Source organism: Medicago sativa, chromosome 3 (genome assembly GCF_051527215.1).
Source record: "Medicago sativa cultivar Bolivia chromosome 3, Bolivia_mono, whole genome shotgun sequence".
NCBI lineage: Eukaryota > Viridiplantae > Streptophyta > Magnoliopsida > Fabales > Fabaceae > Medicago > Medicago sativa.
Window position 1 is genome coordinate 45,986,637 of NC_140751.1, and position 11,181 is coordinate 45,997,817.

Below are 11,181 nucleotides of genomic sequence, written 5' to 3' on the forward strand. Positions count from 1 at the left end.
AGTAAATTGATAAGGAGTTACGTGAAGTCATAAGATTTCCAGGTTTAATGAAGTTATAAGTATTTCCCCGGACCTATGTTTCGCTTAATTGAATTGCTAAGGCTCGTTATGATGATGAATTCTAAAGTTTGCCAAAAAGTTTGAAAATGAATACATGCATATGGGTGATTGGAGATGGCATTTATAGATTTAAAAGAAATTTTGCAGGTACCGGTTGTTACGACTCACGTAGAGTTGGCTAAACTCACCGGAACTAAGGTTGGATGACACAGTTGTGTTGTCAACTTATTCCGTGATTTTAGAGTAACGACTGGGGCCAAACTTATTACGTTTTTATATAAAAAGAAATCGTCAACACCAATAACCCGTGTGCAAATTTGTGAAGTTTAATTGAGAAAGAAATTAACGAGCGAGCATCAGTTTGATTACGCAAAACATAGTACGCGAGAATACAAGAATACAATGAAGTATGATCAAGCAAAGTATGTATGAATTTATGATGAGTCTACTATGGGAATTCGAGATTGCTCGGAGACAAGTTTAAGTACGATAAGTATATGTCATAGGGTAAACTCAACCAGTGAGAATATAAGATCTATCCCCAAGTAAAGTATTATGGTAATGTGACAAGTCTACCGTGAGATTTAATCTTACAAAAAAAAGGGGTGCAAGATTTTGGCATTGGTTACCACATGAAAGGTCTTGACAAGAGTTCAAGAAGATGATGCTCATATGTAAAGTTTCAGTTGTCCTAATGGAATAGAGTAATGGTTGAAGCCAACCGGTGTGAATCAGAGTGGCGCAACGAAAGTTAATGGATGAAGTTTTCGACGGTAAGCATGGAGCTTGATAGTGAGAGTCTTCTTAAGAAGCATTATGGAACAAGCAAGGAGTTCTCGAAATATGGAATAAGTAATGAGACCGATACGGTCAGTGATGGATATGATTTCATCTAAGTATGATAAGAAAGGCTAGAGACACAACAAATGAAAAATAATACAGAAGTTACTTTTGAAGTTCAAGAATTTCATTATAGATGGAGATATAAATCATGAGTTATGCACGAGGAAGTGCATACTCTCCTATGTCAAACTTGTTAAATGATCACAATATTTGATATGAAGATTTCGAATTTTGATCTATAACTTTAAAAGTAAAAATATGATTATTTTAAAACTATGATTTCGTAATGTTTTCTTTTGAGTTATACAATTATTCGTTCCAAGGACCCAAATACCAAAGTTTAGAAAATTTCTTTAATCAAGATGTTGGAACAAGTATCGTTATTTTCTAACAAGATGCGACACTTGAGAGTATGTAGGGCACCATGTAAGGTAAGATTTGATGAAGTAAACAACAGTTTTTCGAAAGGTCTTATGAGACGCACAAGTATATGATAAGAGTATTCAAATGCAAGAGGTCCAAGTCGGAAGTTTTAAGAGCATGTAAGTTACAAGATGGGTTCATGAATTATATGTTTACCCAATAAGATTATGTATGCATGAAATGATGTTTAAAAGTTAGAAGTAAGCACTGCAGGGCAAACCTGGTTCCTGGTAGGATTTCAGTTAAAAGGCAAATCCTGAGTGTTCATGTTTATGACAAGATACCTTTATGAATGGTTATGTTAAATGGGTAAGTTCCAAGTCATGATATATTAAGAAAACTCTAAGTTTGAGTGATATTAAGATCAAGAATGCTATGTTCAGTTACATGCGAGTTAAGAAACAAGATGAGGACATGATGTGATGCACCCTTTGGATATGTATGAATGGAAAAATGTTTGACCCAGACCATAGAGGATAAGTTTTTGTCATGATGATTGGTAGGCGATCTTTAAATTTCGAGGACGAATTTTTTTTTAAGGGGGTAGAATGTAATATCCCGCCTGTCAGTATCAGAATATTACCAGTCGATCGTGCCAGAGGATTAAATTTAAGGAAAGTAAGTATGGATAATATTTATTACGCTATGTCGGTAAAATACGGATCTTCTGTCGTGCGACCCAGCGGCTTATGTGCGACCTGTGGCCCACGCCTCCTATTTGTTCGGGGCGGGCAGCGTGAACTCTGACTCGATCCGGGTATTCAATCCCGCCGCTGAGATGCTCAGTTGACTCCTTAACCTTGATAGGAAGATGGCTTATTCAATAATTCGTGCATAAGGGTAAGGAACTTTGGATGAACTAATGTGAATGCAAAATACGGATAAAGTATCAGTGTTGCTTAAAACACGTTTATGGCGAGGGCAATTTGGTAATTGCGCATCTATTGGATATTTAATTGTGTTTGGACCCAAAATATCTCATTCTTCAATTCTCTTTCTCTCTCTAAGCTTGGCAAAAAGCTTTTCTCCTTCTTCTCTCTTCTTCCTCACGCCCCCATCTTTCTTTCTCACCACCAAATCTTCCAAATCTTCTTCCTTCCATGGCAAGTGAATTCATCTTGCTTCCTCTTGATTCTTAAACTTCTAAAAGCTTGGATTTTTGTTAGATTCCTTTATTTCTCTTCTCATGGATGGATCCAACAAGTTAGGGTTTATGGTTGGTGAAGTGGAAGCTTGAGTCTTGCTATGTTATGGTCTCAACATGATCAAAGAAGCAATATGAAGTTTGGGTTAAAGTGTTTTCACTACCTTTCCTCCTTGAAAGAAATTTATGAAGAATTAGGGTTATGTGGAAAGAAGCTTTTCTTTGGATTAGAGATGAGCTAGCAAGGAAGATGATGTTTTGGATTGCAAGGAAACATCAAGAGTGAGTTGGTTTGAACAAGAAAGCAAAATGGGGCAAGAAGCTAGGGTTTGGCTATCTAAAGTGAAGATGATGCTTGAAGCTTATGAATCATGATAGGTGAGTTCCTTAGTTAGTTCCCCACCCTTGGGTTTATGTGATTTATGCTTGCAAGAAAACATATAGTTATTTAAAGTTATACATAGAAAATATTACCCCAATTGTATGCCATGCTTGTTTGACTTATGAACACTTGCTGAATTCATGTTCTAAAGGTTTCTAATGATTCCAAGGGTCATATAACATTTATAGATGCTTGGGTTGAGGTTTTTGGGTCAAAAATGCCATTTTTAGGGGTGTTAGACTGTCCTAACTCGCCACGGCGAGTAAATAGCTCGCTAGGCGAGCTAGAAGGCCGAACAGGGGGTTCTGCTCGCCTCCTACTCGCCTTGGTGAGCAGTAGCTCGCCTCCCCAGTAAATTCATTCGCCTAGGCGAGTAAGTAGTGCCATCTGGTGCTGCTTGCTTGTTTTAGGCAGATTCGGTGATTTTCGTTCCGGATCTTTTGTGCAGTCTTTTAATAAGATAAACCCCTCAATCCAAGATCCTAAATATTAATCTTTGAAAGAAAACTCCCTTATAAATGAAGCAAGTGTTTGACAAGTGTATTCAAGCATGGCACACGAGAGATGATACGATAAGAATCGGGTAGCAAGATATTCCTTAAGCAAGGGAAAAACTAGAGCCTCGACATAGTAGTTGAGAACTAGCATGTTAGCATGAATCACTATTAGGAGCGAAGTATGTTAACTTAGGAGCGAAGTATGTTAACTTCGCACATGACCAAGATAGATGTAGCAAGCTTTAAGTAGTGGATAGGATAGATATTCCTCCACCATGTTTATGAATGAACAAGTATGAACACTTACCGTAAATCGGATCGATCAAGGTTCCGAGGTAAGCTTTAAGCATGATTAGGTATAACCCAAATAAATGACAAGTATAAGTAGGTGGCATGTCTCTAGCTATCCACATCAGGGGGATGCAAGGGGTTCTCTTTATGAGAACGATTCAAGCCGTAAGGGACCCGCATGTCACCGAAACCGCAAGACTATGTAATAACCGCATGGCGGGGTTCGTGTCTCTTGTTATCCATGCCAGGGGGATACGGGATGTTCTCGACCTAAGGGGAACGGTTCAAGCCGCAAGGGACCCGCACGACACCGAGGGAGTCCGATGTACGTACATCAGTCATGATGGGATTGTACTCGGGGTTACTCCACCCGGGACTTTCCGTAAAATGAATCAAGATAATAATGTTTGTTCAATGCTAACATAATAAATGAACTTATGTACGAGATGTATGTTATGAGTAGGTTTCTATGCACGATCATGTTTATGCTCATGAAGAGCCCATGTATAATTATGTTTAAGAACAAGAACAAGAGCATGAGATGCTATTAGGCAAGAGTAAATATGCATAGAGCAAGTAGAGAAAGCTATGTTCGTGACGACTTTAGGTTTCCCCTAATCGTCCGGTTTAGAATCATGTCATGAATATGCTATGTCATTTTATGTTTAGGCCTTGATACTTAAAGCGTCTACTTGGCAATGCGGTCCTAGATTCCCCCTTGGCCGCCATGACATGTGTAGATGAGAAGCCCATAACAAGTAAGATAAGACTATGACGGTCTTAGTATGCACCACCGTCTAAGCATGTAAGTCCCCACACACGTATAATCAACCGTCAGGTTGTAAAATAGACACGTGGTGACCGTAGGTTTTTCCCCGTGGTTGCCTATAGCCTAGGATTAGGTGGAACTCATTGAGACATTATGTCTCATCCCAATCCTATTTTTGTTTCAGATAAACAGGTTGGACTTCAAGCTAGTTGTCGAATGGATGATTCAGCAAGTGTTCGTTCGTACCGGCGAAAGATGAGATGGACGTCCAAGGATGTACTTTTTATGTTTTGGACAAGTTGAGTTGTATTTTTTTTTATGTACGAACGAATTTAGTTGTATAATGTATTCATTCGAAGTATTAATGTTGTAAATTGTAATGTATCCAGTACTAAATTAATGCACTTGCTAGACTTTCTAGACACGTCTAGTAAGGGTGTTACAAAACCCCTCAAACCAAGGCCCTATTGGATAATCTTTTAAATGTATTTCTTGAAGGTGAAGCAAGTATTTAACTTATTTAGTAATGTATGGGATTCGAGAGAAATGGTAGGTTTTTGATCGGGTAGCGAACTATACTTTAAGTAAGGGAATGAAACTAGAGCCTCGATTTAGTTTATCGAGAACTAGAACGTTAATCATGAATTCTAAGTATTGTTAAGACGTGAGACGATAGTTTAATCTTTTCACTAAGAATGAATATGTAAGACGTAGGTGTCGTGTCTCTTGCGATCCACGCTAGGTTGGGATCTCAAGGGGTTTCCCGTCAGGGGAAACGGGACAAGCTTTGCAAGAGGGGCCCGCACGTTGCTGAGGGAGTCTGATGTTCCTTAGATAGGTTTTCATCAATTATGTATGGGATTGTTCTCGGGATTACTCCACCCGGGGCTCTCCATAAAATGAACTTAGATAATAATGTTGTTCAACGCTAACTCCTAACGTAATAAATGTATATGATTAAGTAAGACATGATATGATACGTAGTTAGACATGAATAGATTATGCATAGAGCAAGGTATGGAATTATACCAGAGACGATCATAGGTTCCCTTAATCGTCTGGTTTAGGATCGTGTCATGAATATGTTATGTTTAGGCCTCGATGTGCTTAGCATATCTCGGCAAAACGGATTTAGCTTTCCCTCTTCCGCCATGACATGTAAGATGTAAACGAAACCTATGACAAGTTGAGACGAACCTACGACGGCTTTAGTATGCACTTCCATCTAGGTAAGCATGACCACACGTATAATCAGCCGTCAGGTTGTATTGTAGACACGTGGTGACCGTAGATTTCCCCGAGGTTACCAATAGCCTAGGGTTAGGTAGAACTCACTGAGACATTATGTCTCATCCCTTTTCTTTTTTGTTCAGGTCACAGGTTTCCCGTGGCAAAGGTAAGGAGAAAGCTACGGATTGACCATGCTATTTTGGATTCCAGCTCTTACGTCTCATAGATCTATGTTGTATTATATTATAAACTTGAGTGTAATGAACCTTTGTTGTACGAGTTTCAGTAGACGGTTTATGTATAAATAATGTAACATAGTCTCAAGTTAGCTTCTGTAACCGAATTCTCGACTCATGTCGTTTATGTATTGTATAATTAATGAATCCAATATCAGATTTAACGCTCTTGTTGAAAATTAGACACTTTTAATTTGGGCGTTACAGTCTTTCCCATTCAAATCTAGTATATAGGAAGCACAAATATGGTTTACCATAAAAAAAATTAAGAGTTATTATTTCAACAAACATATGGTTTTTATCTGCTGTTTATTTTTCAATCAGTGTTTGAAATACTCACTTTACTCTCTAAAGTGACTTCCTCACTTTAGAGCAGCCAAATTTGATTCAACCATCACTCACACACACCACTAACACAAAATCTTATACCATGTTAAAAACACATAACCATAAAAAGTGAAAATATCTTTAAAAAATGGTAAAAAATACTTAAAAAATTAGATAAAAGAAGTAAGTTTTCCACAAAGTGAAAGCTCTCATATTTCTACACATTCGTTCATGCAAACATTGGAAAATCATAAAACCATACTTAAACCATAGCCTTAAACAAGATCTCTCAAAAAAATAACCAAAATAGTAACATGGTAACAACAACAATAAGAAAACAATAATAACGTAAATGCATACATAAAACAAAAAACGAAACAACGAAAAAAAAAGAGAGAGAAACAAGGAGAGATAGAAATTTTAATGTAGACGAAGCTCAATTTGATTTTAAAAATACAATATTGAGTGAACATATATGATTCTATATATTATTTGTTTATTCAACCATAAATCCATCAATTTAGATGCACTAAAGCAAACAATTTTTTTTTTCTTTTTCATAAATCAATATTTGATATTACATGCAGAACAAATATCACAAATTGATATTTTCATCAATGATTGAAACATGATAGTTAACTCTCTAAAGTTAAGAGTCCACTTCATAGAAGATAAATCCGAAATGGTGAAATCCATTGTTGAGAATGATACTAAAAAGAGTGTTATATTTCACCGCTCAACTTATAAAATAACACATCTTGTTGAAAGTGTACTTTTTATACTGTTTACATATACAAATTTTTTTTTTAGAAATGTATTTTTGAACGACACAATTTTTTTTTTTTTTAATGTTTACATATACAAATTCCTACAAAGTGGTGGACAAAGTCTTTCCCATTCAATCCCATTCAAATATAGTATATTGGTAGCACAAATATGGTTTACCGTAAAAAAATTAAGAGTTATTATTTCAACAAACTTATGGTTTTTATCTGCTATTTATTTTTCAATCATTGTTTGAAATACTTACTTTACTCTCTAAACTAAGGTCACTTTAGAGGAGCCAAATGCGATTCAACCACCATGAATATACACCACTCACACAAAATCGTATACCATGTTAAAAACAAACAACCATAAAAAGTGAAAATAACTTTAAAAAATGGTAAAAAAATACTTAAAAAATTAGATAAAAGAAGTAAGTTTTCCACAAAGTGAAAGCTCTCATATTTCTCCACATTCGTTCATGCAAACATTGGAAATTCAGAAAATCCTACCTAAACCATAGCCTTAAACAAGATCTGTCAAAAAAATAACTAAAATAGTAACATGGTAGTAGAAAAACAGCAACAACAACAACAATAAGCAAACAATAATAACGTAAATGCATACATAAAACAAAAACGAAACAACGAAAAAAAGAAGAAGAGAGAGAAACAAGGAGAAGTAGAAATTTTAATGTAGATGAAGATCAATTTGATGTTTTAAAAAGACAATATTGAGTGAACATAAATGATTCTATATATTATTTGTTTATTCAACCATAAATCCATCAATTTAGATGCACTAAAGCAAACAATTCATTTTTTCCATAAATCAATATTTGATATTACTTGTGGAACAAATATCACAAATTGATATTTTCATCAATGATTGAAACATGATAGTTAACTCTTTAAAGTGAGAGTCCACTTCATAGAAGATAAATCCGAAATAGTGAAATCCATTGTTGAGAATGAACTAAAAAGGGTGTTATTTTTCACCGCTCAACTTATAAAATAACACATCTTGTTGAAAGTGTACTTTTTATACAGCTTACATATACAATTTTTTTTAAGAAGTGAACTTTTGAATGACACAATTATTGTTTTTTTTAAAGTTTACATATACAAATTCCTACTGAGTGGTGGACAAAGTCTTTCCCATTCAAATATAGTATATAGGAATCACAAATATAGTTTACTATAAAAAAAATTAAGAGTTATTATTTCGACAAACTAATGGTTTTTATCTGATGTTTATTTTTCAATTAGTGTTTGAAATACTCACTTTACTCTCTAAAGTGACTTTTTCACTTTAGAGGATCCCAATTCGATTCAACTACCATGAACACCAACCACTCACACAAAATTAAATACCATGGTAAAAACACATAATCTTAAAAAGTGAAAATATCTTAAAAAAATTGTAAAATTACTTTAAAAATTAGATAAAAGAAGTAAGTTTTCCACAAACCGAAATCTCTCATATTTCTTCACATTCGTTCATGCAAACAATGGAAAATCTGAAAACCCTACCTAAACCATAATCTTAAATAACATTTGTTAATAATAAAAAAACCAAAATAGGAACATGGTAATAGAAACAGAATAACAACAACAACAACAACAACAATAATAAAACAATAATAACGTAAATGCAAACAGAAAAAAAGAACGAAACAACAAAAAAAAAAAAAGAGAAACAAAGAGTAGGTTTTATATACCAACGCAAGAACACAGTGTAACATCCTATTTCTATTAAGCGGTAAAACGCGCGAATACATCAGAAATATTCTAGAAATAGATGCTACGTCTCCAATAAACCACAAATCATACATGCATAAAGATCATGTTACACAACATAGCAGCGGAACAACATATAATTCATAACCATATCTGGATCTCCAAACTAAATACAAATGTATCCTCCAAATCTCAAATAACAGAATATCTCCACAACTCCAAAATACAAAGTCAAATAAACAACATGCAAAGACTATCCTAGATCAGAGCCCTAATCTAGACACTTGCATGAAAAAGAGGAACTCCACTCCTCGGCATCAACAAGCAACAACTAAGCATCCTGCACTCCATCTACCCGTCCATACAGAAAGGTAGGTGGTAAACCACTGAGGGTTAGCATTACATCATCATAATCCACGAAAAACATTTATTATGAATATTGGAAATGAAAGGATATATTCAAGAATAACAATTCATACATATTATTCATAAGTAATCTCAACATATACATACTATCATTCCAAGTTCATCTCCACAAGTGTATCATACACATATATCCGACTCACATTGTCAATCAACAATTAACAATCAATAATCCAATCCACAATTACAGTTAGCAAAACAATCATCACACACATTGCAAATGCAATTCAATCCACCAACAATTTATGCAATGATTCTAGACTCATCTAGATGCACGTGGTACCAAATCACCTCAAGGTCGTCACCTTCGATGCAACAAAAACATCGTACTCACCTCAATTGGATATAAAATCCGCCACCATCAGTCTTGGATATAAAATCCACCACCATCAGTCTTGGATATAAAATCCACCACCATCAGTCATGAATGCATGAACATATGACTCAACTACAAATGCATATGTTCACACAAACAATAATCACCTCACCATCACCAATACATGTATATATGCAATCATCAACAATTCTTCACCAATTAACACATACACAATCACCAACAACATCAAATACCACACAACATAAAGTTGTCACATAATTGCACCACCAATCATCTTCACATAACATATAACAATTCCCCATAAAGGATTCACAATCAATTGATTCTCAAAAGTCCTCTTTAGTCAAGTTCGTCTCTCCAAGTCATAACTTAAAATTAATTGAACAATTAATTCAAAACCAAGTAAACAAGCTCAATAGCCTATGCCTTGTATTCTCACAGTCCACATGTGTGTGCAGTAGAGGTTACGTAAGCATTTCATCGGCCAAATACGACGAATTCATAAAAATCACAAAGTTCGTCTCCATTATCATTTTTCAAAGAATTTCCCAATTTCTAACTAAAAATAAGTAGGTTCACTATATCACAGCCTAACCACCTCTGTTGCACTCTTAAAAATCAAGTTTTCAAGGATTAAAAACATTCCACAAGGATTGGGTCGACTTGGAACTAGTTATGCAGGATTTTTCAATAAAACGTTTCAAGAGTAATTTCCCCATAACTTGCAAACCAAAAATCATATTTAAGTCAAACCAACGCCCTTGGAAAGATAAAAAATATTCTCTACAATTTTCATGTTTGCACCAAAAACCATTTCAAAACAAAAACGAGTGAAAAGACACGAAAACGCAAAAACAGGGAACACTGTCCTGTGACAACTCGCCACTGCGAGTTATGACAGTTCAGTTCTCGGGAAAAAGAGCCATTTTCACCCCAAAACCCCAATTTTGACTTCCCAATGCCCAAATTTGATCCCAAAGTTTGTCTAAACATTTCTAAACATGAAAAGACACTCAATTCCATATAAAATTTGCCCCAAAACATTCTCTTAACAAAAATCATCATTTGACCCATTTTTCATCAAATATTCAAAAACAACACAAGTTCATATCAAACTTTCCAATTATGATTACCCAATGTTTTAATCATCAACAACAACATCTATCAACAACAACAGCAGCTAAACATCATGAATTCACCAACAATTCATCACAACAACATCTCATATCTCCATTTTTGGACAAAAATGCAAAGTATATATATAACCACCACTTAAGCATGTAATTTCATCTCTAACAACTCAATTAACATTCAAATTACATACTCAAACATTGCATCAAAACATGAACACGAATTTGAAAGCAATTAGGTTCAATTCAACAATTTCACAAAAAAGGGTAAAGAGAAAAAGATGTGAATTATGGTTGAAATCTAACCCTCTTACCTCTAACACCAAGATTCTCTAACCCAAGCTTCAATTTTGCTCCTAGATGTTGAATCCCCTCTTTGCCTTCTAACCCTTGTTGTTGTTGTCTCTAGTCTCTATCTCTTCTCTTCTCAAATGAAATGAAATGAAATGAAATGAATAATGTTTGTAAAACCTAGTGTTACCAACAACTAAAGTTTATATACTAGCTCTACTCAATTGGGCTTATCTCTTAAACCTTAATGGGCCTAACTCATTTCTATTCTAACGCCCAAAATGTCACTACTCA